At 43.0% G+C, this 22,580-nt stretch overlaps 1 non-coding gene across 1 annotated transcript; it reads left to right on the top strand.

Moving 5' to 3' along the window:
- The first annotated feature begins 13,184 nt into the window (after positions 1 to 13,184).
- Positions 13,185 to 13,257, top strand: Trnam-cau. Its single transcript has one exon. It is a non-coding gene; the product is annotated as a tRNA-Met (tRNA).
- Positions 13,258 to 22,580: the final 9,323 nt, after the last annotated feature.

Raw genomic sequence — 22,580 nt, 5'->3', positions numbered from 1 at the left:
ATATTGTGATAATGAACCATATGCTATTCTTATACTGTGCGCGGACTGGGGGCCTAGACGTAAAGAAGCTTGCCTATAAACCGGAAAATCGCGAGACCAAATCCCGGTCGACCCACGCAATGTTTCATTGTGGCTTCGCTCTAACCTTGAATTCTCAAAGATATGAAGATTCACCAGGAACGACACTTGGTTAGAATTCCACGTTGAACTGTAGGCCACCGTCTCCAGTAGAATTAATGTGGAAGGCTGGGGTCACGAAAGTCAACGAAGTGGCTTGCAATTGAAAGACCAAGTCGTTGATTCGGGTAGAGCTACTGTTAACATGTAATGCTTGTTAACGATATTTCAACTGACATTATTGTCTTGCGGGAGCAATCCGCAAGTGTCAAGCAATTGAGAAGCTTCTATAGAATAGAAAACTTCGTTTACCATATGAAGACCCAGAACGTAGTGAATAGTGGAGCTGAGATTGACGATGTGCTTTTGAATTACAAAAACTCCTTCGATACAGTTTCGCAAGCCCGCACAGTAAGCTAAATATACGAACAGATATGTGATTGGAATGAAAACTAAAAACTGAACTCTGTATTTTTGTGTTGGTGTTGTCTAATTTTGATGGTACTGTACTACTTGTTTCTGCTGATGATACATGCACTAATCGAAAAACTTAACAGCACAAGATGGGAAAAAGACCGGAAAATCGGTAATGTCTAATCAACATACCGAAAGAAATTTTACAAATTACGTGGCACGGCACAGATTGTGTTGGTGGAGTTATGTATTTAAGACAGCTGATGATACGGAAAAGATAAAAAGGAAATGAAATCTACAGATAAATGACAAAGGCATAGAGTGCTTTTGGAAAACGAAACAAGAATGTCAAAAATTAAGTTTGTACTGTGTACGAAACGTTTTTGAAATGGCAGTGAGACAAAGGTTTTAATGAAAAATTTATTCGAAAAATTTCCTTGTGCGAACAATATAGAGGTGCATAATGCGAATTACCAGGAGACAGAAGAGGGCAAGCAAATGGAGGGTGACCGGCTATTATAGGTGCAAACCAAAAGGCGATTGGGGGATAACGCTACAAGCAAGTAATCCCAGTAAACATTGATCCAAAAGCCAACAGCATCCCCGGTACAGCGTATGAAGACTGAGTATTAACACATTATAACAGAACCCCCAAGAGTTCAAACGGCAGGTATACACTTGAGAAAAGCATTAAAACAAGTTATATATGTTCGACATTATGTCAACTGTAGGAGTTGATCTGAATACACTCCTGGAAATGGAAAAAAGAACACATTGACACCGGTGTGTCAGACCCACCATACTTGCTCCGGACACTGCGAGAGGGCTGTACAAGCAATGATCACACGCACGGAACAGCGGACACACCAGGAACCGCGGTGTTGGCCGTCGAATGGCGCTAGCTGCGCAGCATTTGTGCACCGCCGCCGTCAGTGTCATCCAGTTTGCCGTGGCATGCGGAGCTCCATCGCAGTCTTTAACACTGGTAGCATGCCGCGACACCGTGGACGTGAACCGTATGTGCAGTTGACGGACTTTGAGCGAGGGCGTATAGTGGGCATGCGGGAGGCCGGGTGGACGTACCGCCGAATTGCTCAACACGTGGGGCGTGAGGTCTCCACAGTACATCGATGTTGTCGCCAGTGGTCGGCGGAAGGTGCACGTGCCCGTCGACCTGGGACCGGACCGCAGCGACGCACGGATGCACGCCAAGACCGTAGGATCCTATGCAGTGCCGTAGGGGACCGCACCCCCACTTCCCAGCAAATTAGGGACACTGTTGCTCCTGGGGTATCGGCGAGGACCATTCGCAACCGTCTCCATGAAGCTGGGCTACGGTCCCGCACACCGTTAGGCCGTCTTCCGCTCACGCCCCAACATCGTGCAGCCCGCCTCCAGTGGTGTCGCGACAGGCGTGAATGGAAGGACGAATGGAGACGTGTCTTCTTCAGCGATGAGAGTCGCTTCTGCCTTGGTGCCAATGATGGTCGTATGCGTGTTTGGCGCCGTGCAGGTGAGCGCCACAATCAGGACTGCATACGACCGAGGCACACAGGGCCAACACCCGGCATCATGGTGTGGGGAGCGATCTCCTACACTGGCCGTACACCACTGGTGATCGTCGAGGGGACACTGAATAGTGCACGGTACATCCAAACCGTCATCGAACCCATCGTTCTACCATTCCTAGACCGGCAAGGGAACTTGCTGTTCCAACAGGACAATGCACGTCCGCATGTATCCCGTGCCACCCAACGTGCTCTAGAAGGTGTACGTCAACTACCCTGGCCACCAAGATCTCCGGATCTGTCCCCCACTGAGCATGTTTGGGACTGGATGAAGCGTCGTCTCACGCGGTCTGCACGTCCAGCACGAACGCTGGTCCAACTGAGGCGCCAGGTGGAAATGGCATGGCAAGCCGTTCCGCAGGACTACATCCAGCATCTCTACGATCGTCTCCATGGGAGAATAGCAGCCTGCATTGCTGCGAAAGGTGGATATACACTGTACTAGTGCCGACATTGTGCATGCTCTGTTGCCTGTGTCTATGTGCCTGTGGTTCTGTCAGTGTGATCATGTGATGTATCTGACCCCAGGAATGTGTCAATAAAGTTTCCCCTTCCTGGGACAATGAATTCACGGTGTTCTTAATTTAATTTCCCGGAGTGTAGTTATACCGAAGTTAAACCATTCAATGCAAACAACATATGAAATTATTGAAATGTTCAAGCAGAAAAGACTGATCATATCGTTGTAATTATCAATCAAGTTTGTAATACAATTAAATCAAGACTATTTGTACAAGAAATTACACGAATGGCGAAATCCTTATTATAAATTGTTTGCAGGAGCATATAAATGACGATTTTGGAACGAACGGAATTTAGTTAGGATACTGGAAACTCCAAACGATCCTGCATAGAAAGGCGTCATGCTCATGGAGAACAACAAACCAGTAACAAAAACGATTTACAGAAGCAGTATACGTTTGTCTAACGAGAGTACGGTATTTAGCTTTCCAGACACTTGATCAAAGAATGAGGAGCTTGTTAACGATGATCACTTTTTCATCACCTTTGCGTCACAGCAGTTGTACATAAGAGTCACAAAGCTTATATTAGTAACGTCATTACAGCAATATTTGTAATTAGGTTGAAAGTGATAAAGTTGTTCGATAATCAGGTACTTTTTTAAATTGTTATTGTGAAAAGTAAATTTTATATGCAATTTTTGTTTCCTTTTGTGTATGGTCCGTTGAGTACCTATTTCCTTTTTCGTATGATCCCATTTTTAACACAAATCTCATTTTTGTGTAATGCAACAAAGTCAGGCGTAGTAAGAACAAAAATTAAGCTCGAAAAATATGAGCCGTGATTTATCCGTAGTCATCAACTACATTTCCGTTAATCTTCTGGTTAGTATTATCATTCTGCTGAGAAAAGGGCAGATATCAAATAACAACTAAGTTAAATTAGAAGGGCGTGCTGAAAAGTAATGCCTCCGAATTTTGTATGTGAAACCTTCTACAACTTTTTAAATAAAACCAACTTCATTAATAGTCTACACCTTTGTTCTTCGTATCAGTATATTTATTTGTCAATATAGTCACCCTGGCGGTGGACACATTTCTCTCAGCGACAGACTACTTTGTTGATACCGTCACTGTAAAATGTTTGGGATTGCTGACGGAGCCACGACCTCTCCTCTGCTTGCACCGCTTCCATACTATCCAAGTGAAGTTCTCGAAGGTTTTCTATAAGTTTTGGAAACAGGTGAATATCGGATGGGGCCAAGTCGGGACTGAATGGAGAACAATCGATGGCAGTGAATCTGAGGCGGTGGACTGTTACAGATGTCGCAGGGGGTGGTTTTATCTAAAAGCTTCAGGAATTTTCACATAAAAATATCAGAGACATTCCTTTTCAGTACTTCCTCGTAACTAAGAACGAAGTTTACATTACAAAATGTAAGACATTACCGAAGAGATGGTTTTCCTTACATTCCTCCCAGCATTCGTGAAGCCACGTAACGTAAGTAATTGATGAGAGTTCAACGCACTGACGTAATTTCGACATGGAAAAATTCTAAATGAAATTCCATTTTAATTTTTAAGGACTGAAATACCAGTAATTTACCTTTGAGTAAGTAATATCTCCAGATTTTCCCAGAAGTTAACAAGTGTGAAGGAGCAAATGTAAATGTGGGAGAGGCACTGATATTTGAGGCGTGTTTGTAAGAGGAACCGCCCCTGCAAGCTGGCAGTCCTCCGCACTCCGTGCTACGTGTACGTGAAATTATACCCAGTGTGCCAGCGACCGCCAACATTTACCTCGTTTCCCCCCAGCACTTCCTTTTTCCACAGTACTGTTTTCACCTGACCGCCCGTTCGCTTAGAAATTCTGCAGATATTTAACCCGAATTAATGCACTTACTTGACTGCGGGCCACTCGACTCTACACGTGGCGAGAGCTCGTCTTTTTCATTTTATTCTACTTTTGTGGAATATACGCTCGCAACCTTTAATTAGCAGACAGGTAAAGTGCTGCAGGGAACTCTTTGAGTCTAACTCGCGAGTCTCACACCAGCCTCAGCCAGAGCTTGTTTAAAATTCTCTGAAGCGGTACGAACTGCTGCGTCATTTGCGAAGTTAAATGGCTCCCAAAAACGAAGTGACGTGCCCATACGTTGCAAATTTTGAGAAACTTTATTGCTTGGTTTTATGTTCAGCAAATAACGAGAGGTGGGAGTTTCAAGTTATTAATTTCCTGAGATATTTTAATGAGTTTGTCACACAAGAACAGTAATGTTATTGAAAAATGTATTTCCTATGACTTAAAGTTAAAATTTAGATACGTATTGGAAATTGCTCATGCTGGTAATTAAATGCAGATGAGAAGGTGGGACAATAGTGGAACGTGCTTTATGGTACACCTTTGAGTGTAATGAAAGTTATATGAATGCCATGAAACAGTTGTGACGTATCTAGTAGAACAGCTACATTGTCACACAAAAACAGTAATTTTTTCATCATCATCATCATCATCATCATTTAAGACTGATTATGCCTTTCAGCGTTCAGTCTGGAGCATAGCCCCCCTTATAAAGTTCCTCCATGATCCCCTATTCAGTGCTAACATTGGTGCCTCTTCTGATATTAAACCTATTAATTCAAAATCATTCTTAACCGAATCCAGGTACCTTCTCCTCGGTCTGCCCCGACTCCTCCTGCTGAATCCATGAGTCTCTTGGGTAACCTTGCTTCTCCCATGCGTGTAACATGACCCCACCATCTAAGCCTGTTCGCCCGGACTGATACATCTATAGAGTTCATTCCCAGTGTTTCTTTGATTTCCTCATTGTGAACACCCTCCTGCCATTGTTCCCATCTACTAGTACCTGCAATCATCCTAGCTACTTTCATATCCGTAACTTCAACCTTGTTGATAAGGTAACCTGAATCCACCCAGCTTTCGCTCCCATACAACAAAGTTGGTCGAAAGATTGAACGGTGCACAGATAACTTAGTCTTGGTACTGACTTCCTTCTTGCAGAAGAGAGTAGATCGTAGCTGAGCGCTCACTGCATTAGCTTTGCTACACCTCGCTTCCAGTTCTTCCACTATGTTGCCATCCTGCGAGAATATGCATCCTAAGTACTTGAAACCGTCCACCTGTTCTAACTTTGTTCCTCCTATTTGGCACTCAATCCGTTTATATTTCTTTCCCACTGACATTACTTTCGTTTTGGAGATGCTAATCTTCATACCATAGTCCTTACATTTCTGATCTAGCTCTGAAAAATTACTTTGCAAACTTTCAATCGAATCTGCCATCACAACTAAGTCATCCGCATATGCAAGACTGCTTATTTTGTGTTCACATATCTTAATCTCACCCAGCCAGTCTATTGTTTTCAACATATGATCCATAAATAATATGAACAACAGTGGAGACAGGTTGCAGCCTTGTCTTACCCCTGAAACTACTCTGAACCATGAACTCAATTTACCGTCAACTCTAACTGCTGCCTGACTATCCATGTAAAGACCTGTAATTGCTTGCAAAAGTTTTCCTCCCATTCCATAATCTTGTAGAACAGACAATAACTTCCTCCTAGGAACCCGGTCATATGCCTTTTCTAGATCTATAAAGCATAGATACAATTCCCTGTTCCACTCATAATACTTCTCCATTATTTGCTGTAAGCTAAAGATCTGGTCCTGACAACCTCTAAGAGGCCTAAAGCCACACTGATTTTCATCCAATTGGTCCTCAACTAACACTCGCACTTTCCTTTCAACAATACCTGAGAAGATTTTACCCACAACGCTGATTAAAGAGATACCTCTGTAGTTGTTACAATCTTTTCTGTTTCCATGTTTAATGATTGGTGTGATTACTGCTTTTGTCCAGTCTGATGGAACCTGTCCCAACGCCCAGGCCATTTCAATTATCCTGTGTAGCCATTTAAGACCTGACATTCCACTGTATTTGATGAGTTCCGACTGAATTTCATCCACCGCAGCCACTTTTTTGCACTGCAATCTATTGACCATTTTTTCCACTTCCTCAAATGTGATCCTATTTCCATCATCATTCCTATCCCATTGTACCTCGAAATCTGAAACATTACTGATCGTATTTTCACCTACATTGAGCAACTCTTCAAAATATTCCCTCCATCTGCCCAAGGCATCAACAGGATTCACCAGCAGCTTTCCTGACCTGTCCAAAATACTTGTCATTTCCTTCTTACCTCCCTTTCGAAGACTGCTAATTACACTCCAGAATGGTTTTCCAGCAGCTTCACCCATAGTCACCAACCTGTTTCCAAAGTCTTCCCACGATTTCTTCTTGGATGCTGCAATTATCTGTTTGGCTTTGTTTCTTTCTTCAACATAACTTTCTCTGTGTACCTGGATTCTGGTATGTAGCCATTTATGATACGCCTTCTTTTTCCTTTTACAGGCTGCCTTGCCTGTACCATTCCACCAAGCTGTTTGCTTCATCCTACTTTTACACACTACTGTTCCAAGACATTATTTAGCCACTTCTAGTACTGTGTCCCTGTACCTTGTCCATTCCTTTTCCAATGATTGTAATTGACTACATTCAACTAACTGGTACCTTTCTGAGATCGCTGTTATGTACTTATGCTTGATTTCCTTATCCTGAAGTTTCTCCACTCTTATCCTCCTACATATGGACCTGACCTCCAGCACTTTCGGCCTCACAATCCCAATTTCACTGCAGATTAAATAATGATCAGTGTCAGCAAGGAATCCCCTGAATACACGTGTGTCCCTCACAGCCTTCCTGAATTCCTGATCTGTTATTATATAGTCAATGACAGATCTGGTTCCCCTGCCTTCCCAAGTATACCGGTGAATGTTCTTATGTTTAAAAAAGGAGTTTGTGATTACTAAGCCCATACTGGCACAGAAATCCAAGAGTTGTTTCCCGTTCCTGTTGGCCTCCATATCGTCTCCAAATTTACCCATAACCTTTTCATACCCTTCTGTTCGATTTCCAATCCTGGCGTTCAAATCACCCACGAGCAGAACACTGTCCTTGTCCTTTACTCTAACAATTACATCACTGAGTGCCTCATAAAAACTATCCATCTTATCTTGATCTGTCCCTTCGCAATACGAATGTACTGACACAATCCTAATTTTCTTGCTAGAACCTGTCAAATCTATCGACATCAATCGTTCGTTTACATACCTTATTGCAACTACGCTGGGTTCCATTTCTTTCCTGATGTAAAGCCCTACACCCCATTGTGCTATTCCTGCTTTGACTCCCGACAGGTAGACCTTGTATTCTCCCACTTCCTCTTCTTTCTCACCCCTTACCCGAATGTCACTAACAGCTAAAACGTCCAGCCCCATCTTACTTGCAGCCTCTGCCAGCTCTACCTTCTTCCCAGAGTAGCCCCCTTTGATATTAATAGCTCCCCATCTCATTACCATTTGTTTGCCAAGTCGTATCTTAGGAGTCCCTGGTTTGTCAGTTAGAGGTGGGAGCCCGTCACCTCAAATGGTACGAGGCATTTTGCTCTGATTGTTGCCAGCATCATATTTAAAGTACCAGGGAAGCAGGTTGCTAGCCTTACTTGCCCTGAGTCCCATTGTGTTTACCCCTAACGGCTGAGGGACTAACCGGTGGATTTGGTAGTCTTTGCCGTATGAGCACAAAGATGACCACAACTCGGAATATGTCCGAGATGCCCAGCCTTATTCCAAAGTAACTGGTATCGCGATGTCAGGACAACTTACTTGGCCACTCGTACGTTGCCTGTGATTCATGAACTAAGACATGACTACAGGAACCCACACCATGAACCACGAGTAATTTTATTGAACAATTTATTTCTTATGACTTAAAGTTAAAATTTATATCCGTAATGGAAATTGCTCATGCTGGTAATTAAACGCAGATGAGAAGGTGGGACAATAGTGAAACGTGCTTTACGGTACACCTTTGAGTATAATGAAAGTTATATGAATGCCACGAAACAGTAGTGACGTATCTATGAGAACAGCTACATTGGTAACGTAGTTACAGCAGCATATCTTACGTACCATCTGTTCCTGTCATCAGAATTCACAACTACTATCAGATTCTCACGATTTGGTGAACGCTGTTCCACTGCTAGTCATTGCGGTAAGGTTATCTTCGTAATATTATCACCTTCTTACATCCAGTTCTTAGTCTGTTCGATACACGGCCAGCATCAAATTTAGTTTTTTTAGTTGCTCTTCATAATCTCTCCAATATAAATTTCGCTTTTGGCCATTCTCATTTAGAGCTGCTGTTTAAGGGGAGATGAAATGGAAAATGTAAGCATTTATCTAACGAACCTTACAGCCATATTTATTAATGTTGGAACGTCCCCTTAGAAAACTTAATGAATTACAGCGCTGGTAAACCCCTTATGTTATTTGATTTTCAAACAACTGAGCAAAACTGAACGTGTTCAGACGTTTCTCTCTTTACTTATTCTGATCATCACTAAACTGACACACAATATTTTTAGCCCAACGTAATCTGACTTTCAATAATCCCTACAAAAGAATGGCCCTGACTAACATTAACCTGTACCTTTTACAAATAACTTACCTCACAAAAATCTTCGTTACCCAAGCTACTGCTACTGAAGGCACTAACTACTGATAGGCATAGTTAGCAAATGAAAGATTTTGATAGAGAACAAACAATGTATTTACCTTAATAGTGTTCAAAAGTCATAATATATTTATCAGTTCATAATATCCAGTCTTACAAATTTACTGTCTCTGTACAGATCACCCGCTCTCAAAACTCCGCCATCTAACTCCCCACATCCACCACTGCTGGCGGCTCACCTCCAACTGCGCAACGCTACGCGCTGTTAACAGCCAACTGGCCGACACTACAGTGGCGAATATTACTCCAACAATGCAAACCAACCACAGCCTTCACAAAGCACAGTCAGTGATTTTCATATAGAGCGCTACATGGCGTTACCAACATAAAAACCTAAACAGCCTACTTACAATGTACAAATCAAAAATTTTGTATGTGTAAAGCAAAAGAGCTATGTTTTAACAGAAAAATGTAACAAAATATGTAGGATTAATAATTTGCCACAAATTTGAATATTTTATTTTTTATTGCCCTTTTTATAATAAGCCATAACTCAAATTCTAATCTTGCAATTAAAGTGAAAATTTTATTATAGTGTCTTGAGAATGTTACGAGATCACTGAAGTACAGTTATCAATTTATAGTGCAAATTGTATCGTTAACAAAGGTTTTAATTTTGCTCATCCAAAATTAACTTTCTTTCTACAAACAGTCATTTAAAAATCAGAAAGTAATTGCAAGATGTCCTATTTTTTAGTTCCAGGGAGACAGCAACATGCTGCGATCAGTCCTGAAAATTTCATGGCATTAGCGCATATACTTCTTCAGAAAATGCTTCTAATAACGTAAAAAATGTAAAACAGAGAAAGTGAGGTTCAAAGTTTTTTTCTCATACTTCTGCGTGTAACAACTTTAAATCAACTTTAAAATCTTCCATACTGATACTCCTCACCCTCCCTGTTTCTCTTTTCTCCTAATCTGCCTGGCCTGTATTTGCAAGTAAGACACTGATCTATTAGCTTTTCTAAACCTGCTCTCGTCGATGGTGTAAAATGCATTTGTTGTAAATACACCATTATCTATACCAAATCTCTTCAGCAATTCACTTCTGCCATTAATTCCGTTATTGTAACATAAAACTGCGACATCGACACCTACTTTGAGTACTTCAAGTCCACAGAATGTCCTTTTTGAGCATCTAATCTAAATTAAATTATTGAGGTTATCACTTGCATTTTGTTTCTTCCCGTGAAGACACTTCCTCAATAAATCAGGGTTTGCAAGAAACCTGAATGTGGGCTTAACTGCATTCATAACAGGTTCTGGCAATAAGCGTTTATGTGTATACGTCTCATTTCTCTTGTTGAACTTACAGCAATCGTCTTTGGGACGCAGATTGTGCATTGGTGTTTGGTCAGTGGACAGTTTGTGGATAAAAATTGCACACGCAGCGCCCCTCATTGCCTCTAAATTACGTGTGTTTTTCCTGAAATCTCTCGCATAAAATAACTGGATAGAATCAATTTCGTTCAGTGTAAGTCTGCCTTTCCGTCCTGGTGTTTTTCCAACCTTTCTCCTCTTTCATCAAGCGACGAAGCCGGCAACCAATCGTGTTTTAGTTGTCGCGAGCACATTCCTACTTTTCTATTGTTTTATTGTACTGATTTTTATCTGTTACAGCTTTGAACGAAGAGGAGTCCCCATCACTAAGGTATGTAGGATATCTAACACCATACTGGTCCCCAGATCTGGAGAACGTCCTCACAACTGCAGCAGCATCCATTCCCCCACTTGAGCCACTATAATTTTTAGAGTATGCTACTGCTTCTATTTCTTGCCTCAGGTTCTCACTGTCTTCATTGTTGGACGTGGTAGTATTTAGACATAATATCTACATCTAAAACATTAGCTGAGTCAATACCAATAACAGATGCAACCTCATACAGAGATGTGTGAGCTCTTTTCATCCAGGTTCCACCTACAGACACGCATAGGTCAGTAACATCTGTAGGAGATTCATTGTCGTGAATATCTACACAGGATCTTTTTCTTTTCGGTTTAGTTCCACCAATTCCTCCACTGCTTCCTTCATAGAAACTTTGGGAGTATCGCATACAGTATCGGACGTTTCTTTATTTATTTTTTGAAACCTTGCACAAGGTGGAGGCATGTTCGGAAAACCACACAATAAATTACCTCCTTCCTTGCCCTGACCAATGCATCTCAGAGCTTATGCCAAACTAAAATTTCTTACATAGATACCAGTGTCAGTTTGTTTGGAGGAGGAAAATGAAAATTCATAGCCACACGAATTACAAGTTGATTTAAAATCACAAGCTATTCCCACTCTTCTTTCTTCAACAACAATAATGCATACCGTATTTTTACAGCTAACACATAAACATGAAAACTTCATAGCCTGACAGAGAAGCTCTAAATCATTAAGTCTGAATCCAGTGAAATCCATATCAATATCATTCACGAACCTGTACATTTCCCCTATCCCAAATTTCGATGCTGAAGCTGGGAGTTTATGTTCTCCATTTCGAACTTTTTCCTCTCTTCTGTCGGTAAACCGATTTCCATGAAACCTCCGTTTCCTAAATACAGTTTTTCCGCCACACATTAAGCATAAATCTTGACTTCCACGTGAAGGTTTGCTAAATACGTCTTTCACCTAATACTATGTGTTAGTATTGTCTAAACGTAAACAAACCACATACAAGAAAATTTTCAGGCAAAGATACAAATGTCAGCCAGAGATATAGATGTCAGCCAAAGATATCGAAAGAAAATAGCCTTCACACTGACAAAAATTCCACTGAAGCAAGCAGTCTCACAAATGTCAGAAAATGTGGGATTTGCTGCCAGTGCATAGTTAATCAGTTTAACAATTTAAATGCATTTATGCATTTCTAGGGCTGCTATCACGATAAAATTCACACACAACGTAGCTTAAACTGAGTACATTAAGAAAATAATAATTTTGAAAAATCGATTTTTTGGACCAACATCCATTACATCCCCCATTACCAGGTTTCAGGCTGCAAATTATAGGTAAACGTATATACGATATAACGCAAGTACTTGCTAGCTTTGCAGTCGGTCCTAAATATCTTTGATTTCCTCCCTTAAGATAAATAGTAGCTCAGCAATGGAGGCAAGTAATTATTTTAATTATTTTTAAACTTAGGAACTGAGTCTGATTCTGATCTCAGAAGCTTATTACTTCAAATTTGCACTATTCTTCTTAACTCTTTGTTTTTTTGTCACGGCTTTGTCAGACCTTTCACGAAGGTAAAAACATTTAAAGCAATTATTTGCTATGTCTATTATTACGAATATTTATTTACATGTAACAGATAATTTAGTTAACTGATTTTACAATTATATCTATAATTTGGATGCATTGAAGACTGCTCAACTACTGTTTATTCAATTCGTACTGTCATATAGCCGTGTTCTTTGAAAGTATTTTACGTGAGATGCACCTCATTTTGCAGTATTTAAATACCAATATTTAGATGCCAGCAATAATTGGACTCTCAAGCTCAGCGTCAGACAAGCCACTAAGACACCCTGGATATTAGAATCGCCAACATACCAATCTTGCGTGCAATAAATGGTTCAAATGGCTCTGATCACTATGGGACTCGGCAGCTGAGGTCATCAGTCCCCTAGAACATAGAACTACTTAAACCTAACTAACCTAAGGACATCACACATCCATGCCCGAGGCAGGATTCGAACCTGCGACCGTAGCAGTCACGCGGTTCCAAACTGAAGCGCCTAGAACTGCACGGCCACACCGGCCGTCTTTGCGTGCAGTATTCAGTTATATCAGTTCAAGATGAAACAGAAGATTTAGTTGTGTAGAATGTACAATAGTCGCTAAACAATGTACATGCACCGTCCCTGAAAAGCCATATACCGAGAAGTGCAAATCCCGTACTAGAAATGTATCACCTAGACAATGTGTCGTAGAAATTGTACCAAAAGACATCAAGACAAAAGAGATAACGAGCCTCGGTAGCGCAGTAGGTAGCGCGTAAGTCTCATAATCTTAAGGTCGTGAGTTCGATCCTCACCCGGAGCATTTAATTTGCTGTACATCATGGCTGAATTAACGGCGTTGCTGATGCTAGGGAACGAACTTAATTGTCGTTTGTTATCCACAAGGAGTCCACGCCTCAGCGTCAAAATGTTTACTTGCAATTATAACGTCAGGCGGGTGATGGAGCCCCTTAGGGAAATAGCGGGAAGGTCGGGGAAGAAGGCCAGTGTTCACTCTGTCTGCTTGCCGGGGGGTCTCATCCGAGATGTGGAGGAGGCCCTACCGGCGGCGATAGAGAGCACTGGGTGCACCCGACTGCAAATTTTTGCTCATGTCGGCACCAATGACTCCTGCCGTCTGGGTTCAGAGGTCATCCTCGGTTCATACAGGTGGTTGGCGAAGTTTGCGGAAAGCCTCGCTCGCGGGGTGGAATCTGAGCTAACTATTTGTAGTATCGTTCCCAGAACCGATCGCGGTCCTCTGGTTTGGAGCCGAGTGGAAGGCTTAAACCAGAGGCTCAGAAGATTCTGCGGAGATCTGGGGTGCAAATTACTCGACTTCCGCTATCGGGTGGAGGAATGTAGGGTCACCCTGAATAGGTCAAGCGTGCACTACAGGCCGGAAGCGGCTACAAGGGTAGCGGAGTACGTGTGGAGTGCACATGGGGGTTTTTTAGGTTAGAGAATCCCCTCCCTAGGCCCGACAAGACGCCTCCTGAGACGCGGCAAGGTAGGAGTAGGCAAAATGCAACAGGGAATAACGATATTAATGTGCTAATAGCAAACTGCAGGAGCGTCTACAGAAAGGTACCAGAACTGCTCTCATTAATAAACGGTCACAACGCCCATATAGTACTAGGGACAGAAAGTTGGCTGAAACCATACGTAAACAGTAATGAAATCCTAAACTCAGATTGGAATGTATACCACAGAGACAGGCTGGACAGTGAAGGGGGAGGTGTGTTTATAGCGATAAGAAGTGCAATAGTATCGAAGCAAATTGACGGAGATCCGAAATGTGAAATGATTTGGGTGAAGGTCACGGTTAAAGCAGGCTCAGACATGGTAATTGGAAGTCTCTATAGGCCCCCTGGCTCAGCAGCTGTTGTGGCTGAGCACCTGAAGGATAATTTGGAAAATATTTCGAGTAGATTTCCCCACCATGTTATAGTTCTGGGTGGAGATTTTAATTTGCCGGATATAGACTGGGAGACTCAGATGTTCATAATGGGTGGCAGGGACAAAAAATTCAGTGAAATTTTTTTAAGTGCTTTATCTGAAAACTACCTTGAGCAGTTAAACAGAGAACCGACTCGTGGCGATAACATATTAGACCTTCTAGTGACAAACAAACCCGAACTATTTGAAAAAGTTAACGCAGAACAGGGAATCAGCGATCATAAAGCGATTACGGCATCGATGATTTCAGCCGTAAATAGGAATATTAAAAAGTGTAGGAAGATTTTTCTGTTTAGAAAAAGTGACAAAAAGCAGATTTCAGAGTACCTGTTGGCTCAACACAAAAGTTTTGTCTCAAGTACAGATAGTGTTGAGGATCAGTGGGCAAAGTTCAAAACCGTCGTACATAATGCGTTAGATCAGTACGTGCCAAGCAAGATCGTAAGAGATGGAAAAGAGCCACCGTGGTACAAAAACCGAGTTAGAAAACTGCTGCGGAAGCAAAGGGAACTTCACAGCAAACATATACATAGCCAAAGCCTTGCAGACAAACAAAAATTACGCGAAGCGAAATGTAGTGCGAGGAGGGCTATGCGAGAGGCGTACAATGAATTCGAAAGTTAAGTTCTATGTACTGACTTGGCAGAAAATCCTAAGAAATTTTGGTCTTATGTCAAAGCGGAAGGTGGATCAAAACAAAATGTCCAGAAACTCTGTGACCAAAATGGTACTGAAACAGAGGATGACACACTGAAGGCCGAAATACTAAATGTCTTTTTCCAAAGTTGTTTCACAGAGGAAGATTGCACTGTAGTTCCTTCTCTAGATTGTCGCACAGATGACAAAATGGTAGATATCGAAATAGACGACAGAGAGATAGAGAAACAATTAAAATCGCTTAAAAGAGGAAAGGCCTCTGGACCTGATGGGATACCAGTTCAATTTTACACAGAGTACGCGAAGGAACTTGCCCCCCTTCTTGCAGCGGTGTACCGTAGGTCTCTAGAAGAGCCTAGCGTTCCCAAGGATTGGAAAAGGGCACAGGTCATCCCCGTTTTCAAGAAGGGACGTCGAACAGATGTGCAGAACTATAGACCTATACCTCTAACGTCGATCAGTTGTAGAATTTTGGAACACGTATTGTGTTCGAGTATAATAACTTTTCAGGAGACTAGAAATCTACTCTGTAGCAATCAGCATGGGTTTCGAAAAAGATGGTCATGTGAAACCCAGCTCGCGCTATTCGTCCACGAGACTCAGAGGGCCATAGACACGGGTTCACAGGTAGATGCCGTGTTTCTTGACTTCCGCAAGGCGTTCGATACAGTTCCCCTCAGTCGTTTAATGAACAAAGTAAGAGCATATGGACTGTCAGACCAATTGTGTGATTGGATTGAGGAGTTCCTAGATAACAGGACGCAGCATGTCATTCTCAATGGAGAGAAGTCTTCCGAAGTACGACTGATTTCAGGTGTGCCACAGGGGCGTGTCATAGGACCGTTGCTATTCACAATATATATAAATGACCTTGTGGATAACATCGCAAGTTCACTGAGGCTTTTGCGGATGATGCTGTAGTATATCGAGAGCTTGTAACAATGGAAAATTGTACTGAAATGCAGGAGGATCTGCAACGAATTGACGCATGGTGCAGGGTATTGCAATTGAATCTTAATTTAGACAAGTGTAATGTGCTGCGAATACATAATAACGATCCTTTATCATTCAGCTACAATATAGCAGGTCAGCAACTGGAAGCAATTAATTCCATAAATTATCTGGGAGTAGGCATTAGGAGTGATTTAAAATGGAATGATCATATAAAATTAATCGTCGGTAAAGCAGATGCCATACTGAGATTCATTGGAAGAATCGTAAGGAAATGCAGTCCCAAAACAAAGTAAGTAGGTTACAGTACACTTGTTCGCCCACTGGTTGAATACTGCTCACCGGTGTGGGATCCGTGCCAGAGAGGTTTGATAGAAGATATAGAGAAAATCCAACGGTGAGCAGCGTGCTTCGTTACAGGATCACTGAGCAATCACCAAAGCGTTATGGAGATGAAAGATAAACTCCAGTGGAATCTGCAGGAGAGACGTTCAGTAGCTCGATACGGGCTTTTGTCAAAGTTTCGAGAACATACCTTCACCGAAGAGTCAAGCAGTATATTGCTCCCTCCTACGTATATCTCGCGAAGAGACCATGAGGATAAAATCAGAGAGATTAGAGCCCACACAGAGGCATACCGACAATCCTTCTTTCCACGAACAATACGAGACAGGAATAGAAGGGAGAACCGATAGAGGTACTCAAGGTACCCTCCGCCACACACCGTCAGGTGGCTTGCGGAGTATGGATGTAAATGTAGATGTAGAAACAGGTGTCATTATTTACTCAGCCATCTACTTTTTAAACAAGGCTTACTTTATTCTGATCAAAAACGGCGAAAGTAACATATTCAGAAAGTTCGTGGCTGTAACATCCAATAAACCCAGATGAAAAACTATTCCACTAAAACCACCGCTAACAATAGAAAGTGGAACTATTAATCAAAATTTAATATTTCTTCAACAGCTGCAGGAACACTGAACATGTATTGGCTGAGACAGAGAACCTTAATTATTGATTATATTCTCGGTTGTCACGAAATACACTATCAAATAGCTTCCCATGAATCATGATGCGTCACGAGCGATACAGGTGGCATTAATAAAGATCCTTTTAACAGCCGATGATAGCTCACTACGATTTTCGATTTCTGCAACCTTAGAACACCAAATAATGAGAATACATGTAAATCTTTGATAAAAACCATTGAAGGATAAGACAACAGGACAATACAAATCACAACTTAACAGGCATGGTAACAAGTGCATTTAAAACTATATAGCGTTCCTTATATTCCATAAATACTGCCAGGACCATCAGAAATGTGAATGGGTAAAACGAATTAACATAGTTAGTGGAAAAGACTGACATTCAGAGTGACGGTACGGTTATCATTACAAAATACTTAAACATCGCATAAACCCACACTCGCTACAAACGCTTCATATTCGAGGGACAAGTGTCGAAATGAAGAATGTAACGACAAAAATTGATTTGTGGCCTCTACAGAGCTTTTTGAAAATCCCTCAACACAGAGAAACACGAGGAGAGGCCAAGTACAACAGACATATAGTTAATGAAGCTACAAAAGATGAATTCAAACAAATCCTCTCCGACATTTAGTCCAACAGAACAGCACGCGATTATAGATGTCTTGCGGAAACATGCAGACGGTGAGACGGTCCATCTGGTCGCAGTCAAGACATGGATGATGATGATGATGATGATGATGATGATGTTTGGTTTGTGGGACGCACAACTGTGGGGTGTTAAGCGCCCGTACAAAGTCCCAGTTCTTACACAGCCCAAGTTTTGTACATAGTCCAGTCTAACCACTGTCACGAATGATGATGATGATGTTGAAATGATGAGGAAAACACAAACACCCAGTCCCCGGGCAGAGGAAAAGCCCCAACCCGGCCGGGAATCGAACCCTGGACCCAGAGATCTCAAGACATGAATAACATAAACATTAACAAAAGGTAAGATGTTGTCAAACACCCGCTACGCAGTAATAGAGACAAGACATTACTGACAACAGATGGATATCCTACCATTTGACGTAACAGATCCTCTCCAAGGCTTTGCTAACATACTGACGGCTTAGCTCGTTCCTTCTATGCCATAATATTAAATATCAACAGCAGCAGAAAATGGCACAACAGGAATAGAATCTGTATTGATTAAGAAGCCGGGACAGAGAGTAAGTTATTATGAACAGTTCAGTGAAAGTGTTCTGATTAGAATCGACAGCAAAAAAGCATCAACTACAATAGCAGGCCGATATCACAAGCTGGAGATAAGGAGGTGAATAATATGAGGGTATTTAACGTCTACTACGTTATGTGAAGAGAGGTAACAATCTGACATTCAGTGGGCTCGATTATAGAAATGACAGAGGAGAAAGACTACTTTAATTATGCAGTAATTTCAGTTAGTAACAGCGAATGCGCAGACTAGAAATCACAGATGCATGTGTTTAAAACAAAACAAAAAAAAAATGGTTCAAATGGCTCTGAGCACTATGGGACTCAACATCTTAGGTCATAAGTCCCCTAGAACTTAGCACTACTTAAACCTAACTAACCTAAGGACATCACACACACCCACGCCCGAGGCAGGATTCGAACCTGCGAGCGTAGCAGTCCCGCGGTTCCGGACTGCAGCGCCAGAACCGCACGGCCACCGCGGCCGGCGCTTAAAACAGAAAAGTAGAACTGGATTACATTATGTTGAGGCAAAGACTTGCAAATTAGATAGTGTATCGAAAGATGTACCTAGGAGCAGATGTACGCTAGAATCACTCTTAGGTTTTGTTAAGGCTGAAGGTTAGGTGAATCGCTTGGAAGGGTCAACGCGGAAAGAAATGTGATCTGAAGTACTGAGTAAGGATGAGATGCGTCTGAAGTTCTTTGAAGTAATAGGTGATTCGGTAAACGATGTCACAGTAGGCAATACAGTTGAAGAAAAATGTGCATCTGTAAAGAAAGGCAATCAATAAAGATGGAAAGAAAAATGTATGTACAAGGAAGGTACCTACGAGGAAATGTTGCGTAATGGGAGACATACTTCAACTGATCAACGAAAAAAGGAAGTACAAGATTATTCAGGGAAATACACTAAGAAGACTCGGTTAAGAATGAAATAAACTGCACATGCACGGAAGCCAAGGCGGAATGAATGCACCAAGAACTTAAAACAGAAAGTACTGATTCGGCGTACAGAAGGGGTGGCGGATGGGGAGGGGGAACATTAAGTAGAAAACGGGATAGGTCGAAGGAGTACACTGGGGGCTTTAATGAGGAGGAGGGACGATACTGGGGGCCCAGTGTTACACTGAGCTCTAGAAGGCATGAGATCAAATAAAGGGGACGCCCAAGATAAGTCTTTCAGGATTTCTAAAATCATCGGAGGAAGTGGCAAGTCAACCACCATTCCAGTTATTGTGTTTGAGACTGGAGACCTACAACAAAACATTAGAAACCATCCTACACAATCACGAAGACAGCAAGGGCAGATGAGTGTGAGAACAACCCCACAGTCACTATAGTTGCTCATGTATCCATATTGCTGACGGAATAACATGCAGAACAATGGAAAGCAATCTTGAGGATGCGTCTGAAGATGGTCACCTGGCCTTCGGGAAAGTTATAGCCACCAAAGAGGCAGTTCTAACTTTCAAATTGATAGGGATGCAAGACTTTAGAAATATCAAGACAATGTAGTGGTACATGTCGACCTATAAGAAGCTCTCGACAATATAAAATGGCGCAAATTGTTCGAAACTGTGAGAAAAATAAGCTCACCAGACAAAGAAATATTCGCCCAATTGTGAATGCAGACATGAATCGTTAAATGTTTACAGATGGCGTAGCGATCTAGTTTCGTGCTGAACCGCGCTCCCACTTTATGTGTGCATACTAAAGTAGCGATCAGTGAGATATTTACGTTTCAAGCGGACGTAGTACGTAAACGTAGGTAAATGTAAGGAAGTGACAGAGTGGCAATATGGGACGATTCCAATGGCCATACGGTGTGTAACGTTGGTGGATTTGTTGGTGTTTCGCGGCGGATTCTTCAACGTGTCCACAAGCGGTGGTGTAACACATGTGGCCAGAATTGCGACCGGGAAAAGATCCTGGCTGAGAGAAACTGGAGACTCGTTTCACGCCTTGTGAAAGAAAATCTGTTCCAAACCCGACAGGAACTGCTCCAGGTAGTGAATGTAGGTCCATCTCCACCTGTCAGCGAGAGAAGGTTATGACAGGAACTGCATGCAATGGGCATCTGGAGTCGCTCATCTCTCAAGAGGCCATTGCACGCAGAGACACATAAAGCTGTGCGACGTAACGCGCTCTTCCGCTCATCGACGGCGGTTCTGCGACATAAATTGTCCACCTACCTCGATACTGCTGCAGATCTGCACACGTAACTCCTGACTGCAGCTACTTAAGAGGTCTCACTCAGAAAAGCAGTGTTGAAGAAACTGAGATTTCATAACTACACGTCGGAGGCCGCTATAAGTACAAAGAGCTGAAAATAGTCTTGTGAACTCTAAAGAATAAATCGGAAATGGGGTGTTGTTCAAATTTCTAAGTTCAAAGGTCCTTTTAAACTTGCATTAGGATTTTTTTATTGCTATTAAGCAAGATCATCAGCCCACGTGTGTTCAAATCATTAAAGTTCCTGTTCACAGTCCTCGTCACACTCAAACAGCAAGAACTTTTCCTATCCAATTCCGAAATCATTTACGAGAGTAACACAGTCAATAAACTGCTATTTACTTTTGCACTCGGCGTTCAGTGGTTGTCTTTAAATAAAGTTTTTACTCGCCATAAACACTCAGTAAAAAAAATTTACTTAGTTCCGCCACGCTCTTAATTCAAAGTTTACACACGCGATTTTCTCCAGAACAAAATATTTCTCGACTCTTAACATTTCACAAATAGTTTATGGTAAACACCAGCTACATTTATCACTGTACAGAAATGCGGAAGTCACAATATCGCTTCATTTTACACATAATGCGTTCGGTCACTTTCAGCATGACCGGCTCCTTCGAAAGCTAGTCCACCAGTTCCTTCTTCTCTCTCTCTGCCTCTACAAAAACCTCTACCTCATGTGTTTGGTGGCAAACCGTTTCAAGTGTTATTGGGTGTACAGAATTACGGCCAATCAGAACTGACTTTCTGGGCGTGGCTCGCGGCAAAATTTAGCAAGAACCAACCACTGCTCTCAGCTCATTGACGTCATTAAAATAAGCAACTCAAAACTCTCATGTTAAACAAATAAAATGAAATAAACTTTAAGCTGTACTTTACGTCTGGAATTTAACTATATAGCCTAGTAGCGAACGTTGTGGCTGTCTCTTACATACTGAAACATGCTTGGACATCCGTCATCCACTTGTAGGGGGACCACTGATGGATTCTCTAGTACCTTTCGCCGCGGAAGTCAAACACGCTGCAGAACAAATCGACGTGGTCAGCCCATAGAGGGCTCCGCCTCCGCAGCGGCTATTCCGCTAAGCCACGTGCAGACAGCGGCCAATAGCCGCTCCCTCCAGTTTCGTATATAGGGACCCGCTCTGCCCTAGTCCAGCCATATCCGGCGGTAATCCGGAAGGATACCGCCCTTCGATTGGCCTTTCCGTTCTAATCGAAGTGTTAGGTATATTACAAGTGCCAGCCACCCTGCAGCGGTCCAGCTAGCAGCTAGCAGCCAGCAGCCAGCAGCCACCAGCGGTTCCAGCCAGCAGCCTGCAGCCAGTATCCAGAAGTGGTCCCAGCCAGCGTCCAGCAGCCAGCAGCGGTTCCTGACAGCAGGCAGCAGCGCTTCCTGCCAGCAACCAGCGGCGGTTCCTGAAAGCAGCCAGCGTCCAGCGTCCAGCAGCGGTCCCAGCCAGCCTCCAGCAGCGTTCCCCGCCAGCCTCCAGCAGCAGCAGCATCCCCACCGGCCAGCCAGCCCGGTCGCCTCCCCCCCCCCCCAGCAGCAGGGTGGGGCTTTGGCCCCAGTCTCCTTCATCGTTCTACGTCCCTTTTACTCTGTGTCTCTCGTCGCCTTGCCCTTCCCTCGTTTGCTTCTTTGTCCTTTCATGTCTCTTTCCCCTTATCGTAATGTCGACCCCCACCACCACCACTACTGCCACCACCACTGCAATCACATACACGTCCCCCTTTCGCCACTGCCACCACTATCACGTGGTGTGCCCCATCAACCCCACCCCCCTCAGTCCATCCCCCCACTCCTCACACTCCCATCTCTCTCACTATTTGTTGCCCCATCCCCGGCTCCTCCCTCTCACGCCTCCTCTGATCCCTTCCCTGCACTCCTTCCCTTTGCTCCTTCCGTTTCTGCGGCCCCCGCTAGGGTGGTCGCCCGGAGGGCCACGGCCCACACTCAACTCTCCCCTTCGCCTTGATCATCATCGTCATCACCATCGCCTTCGCCATCGCCCTCACCATCTCCGGAGCCGATTCCAGCACTGGGACCTCCACATTCCAGTCGTTCCCATCCCTCACACCTCCTCCGCCGCTGTAAAGTGCCCCAGTGGCACACCTGCCTCCTCTACTCCCAAAA

This window comes from Schistocerca americana, chromosome 3, assembly GCF_021461395.2.
Source record: "Schistocerca americana isolate TAMUIC-IGC-003095 chromosome 3, iqSchAmer2.1, whole genome shotgun sequence".
Lineage (NCBI taxonomy): Eukaryota > Metazoa > Arthropoda > Insecta > Orthoptera > Acrididae > Schistocerca > Schistocerca americana.
This window is presented reverse-complemented; position numbering and strand designations above follow the sequence as displayed.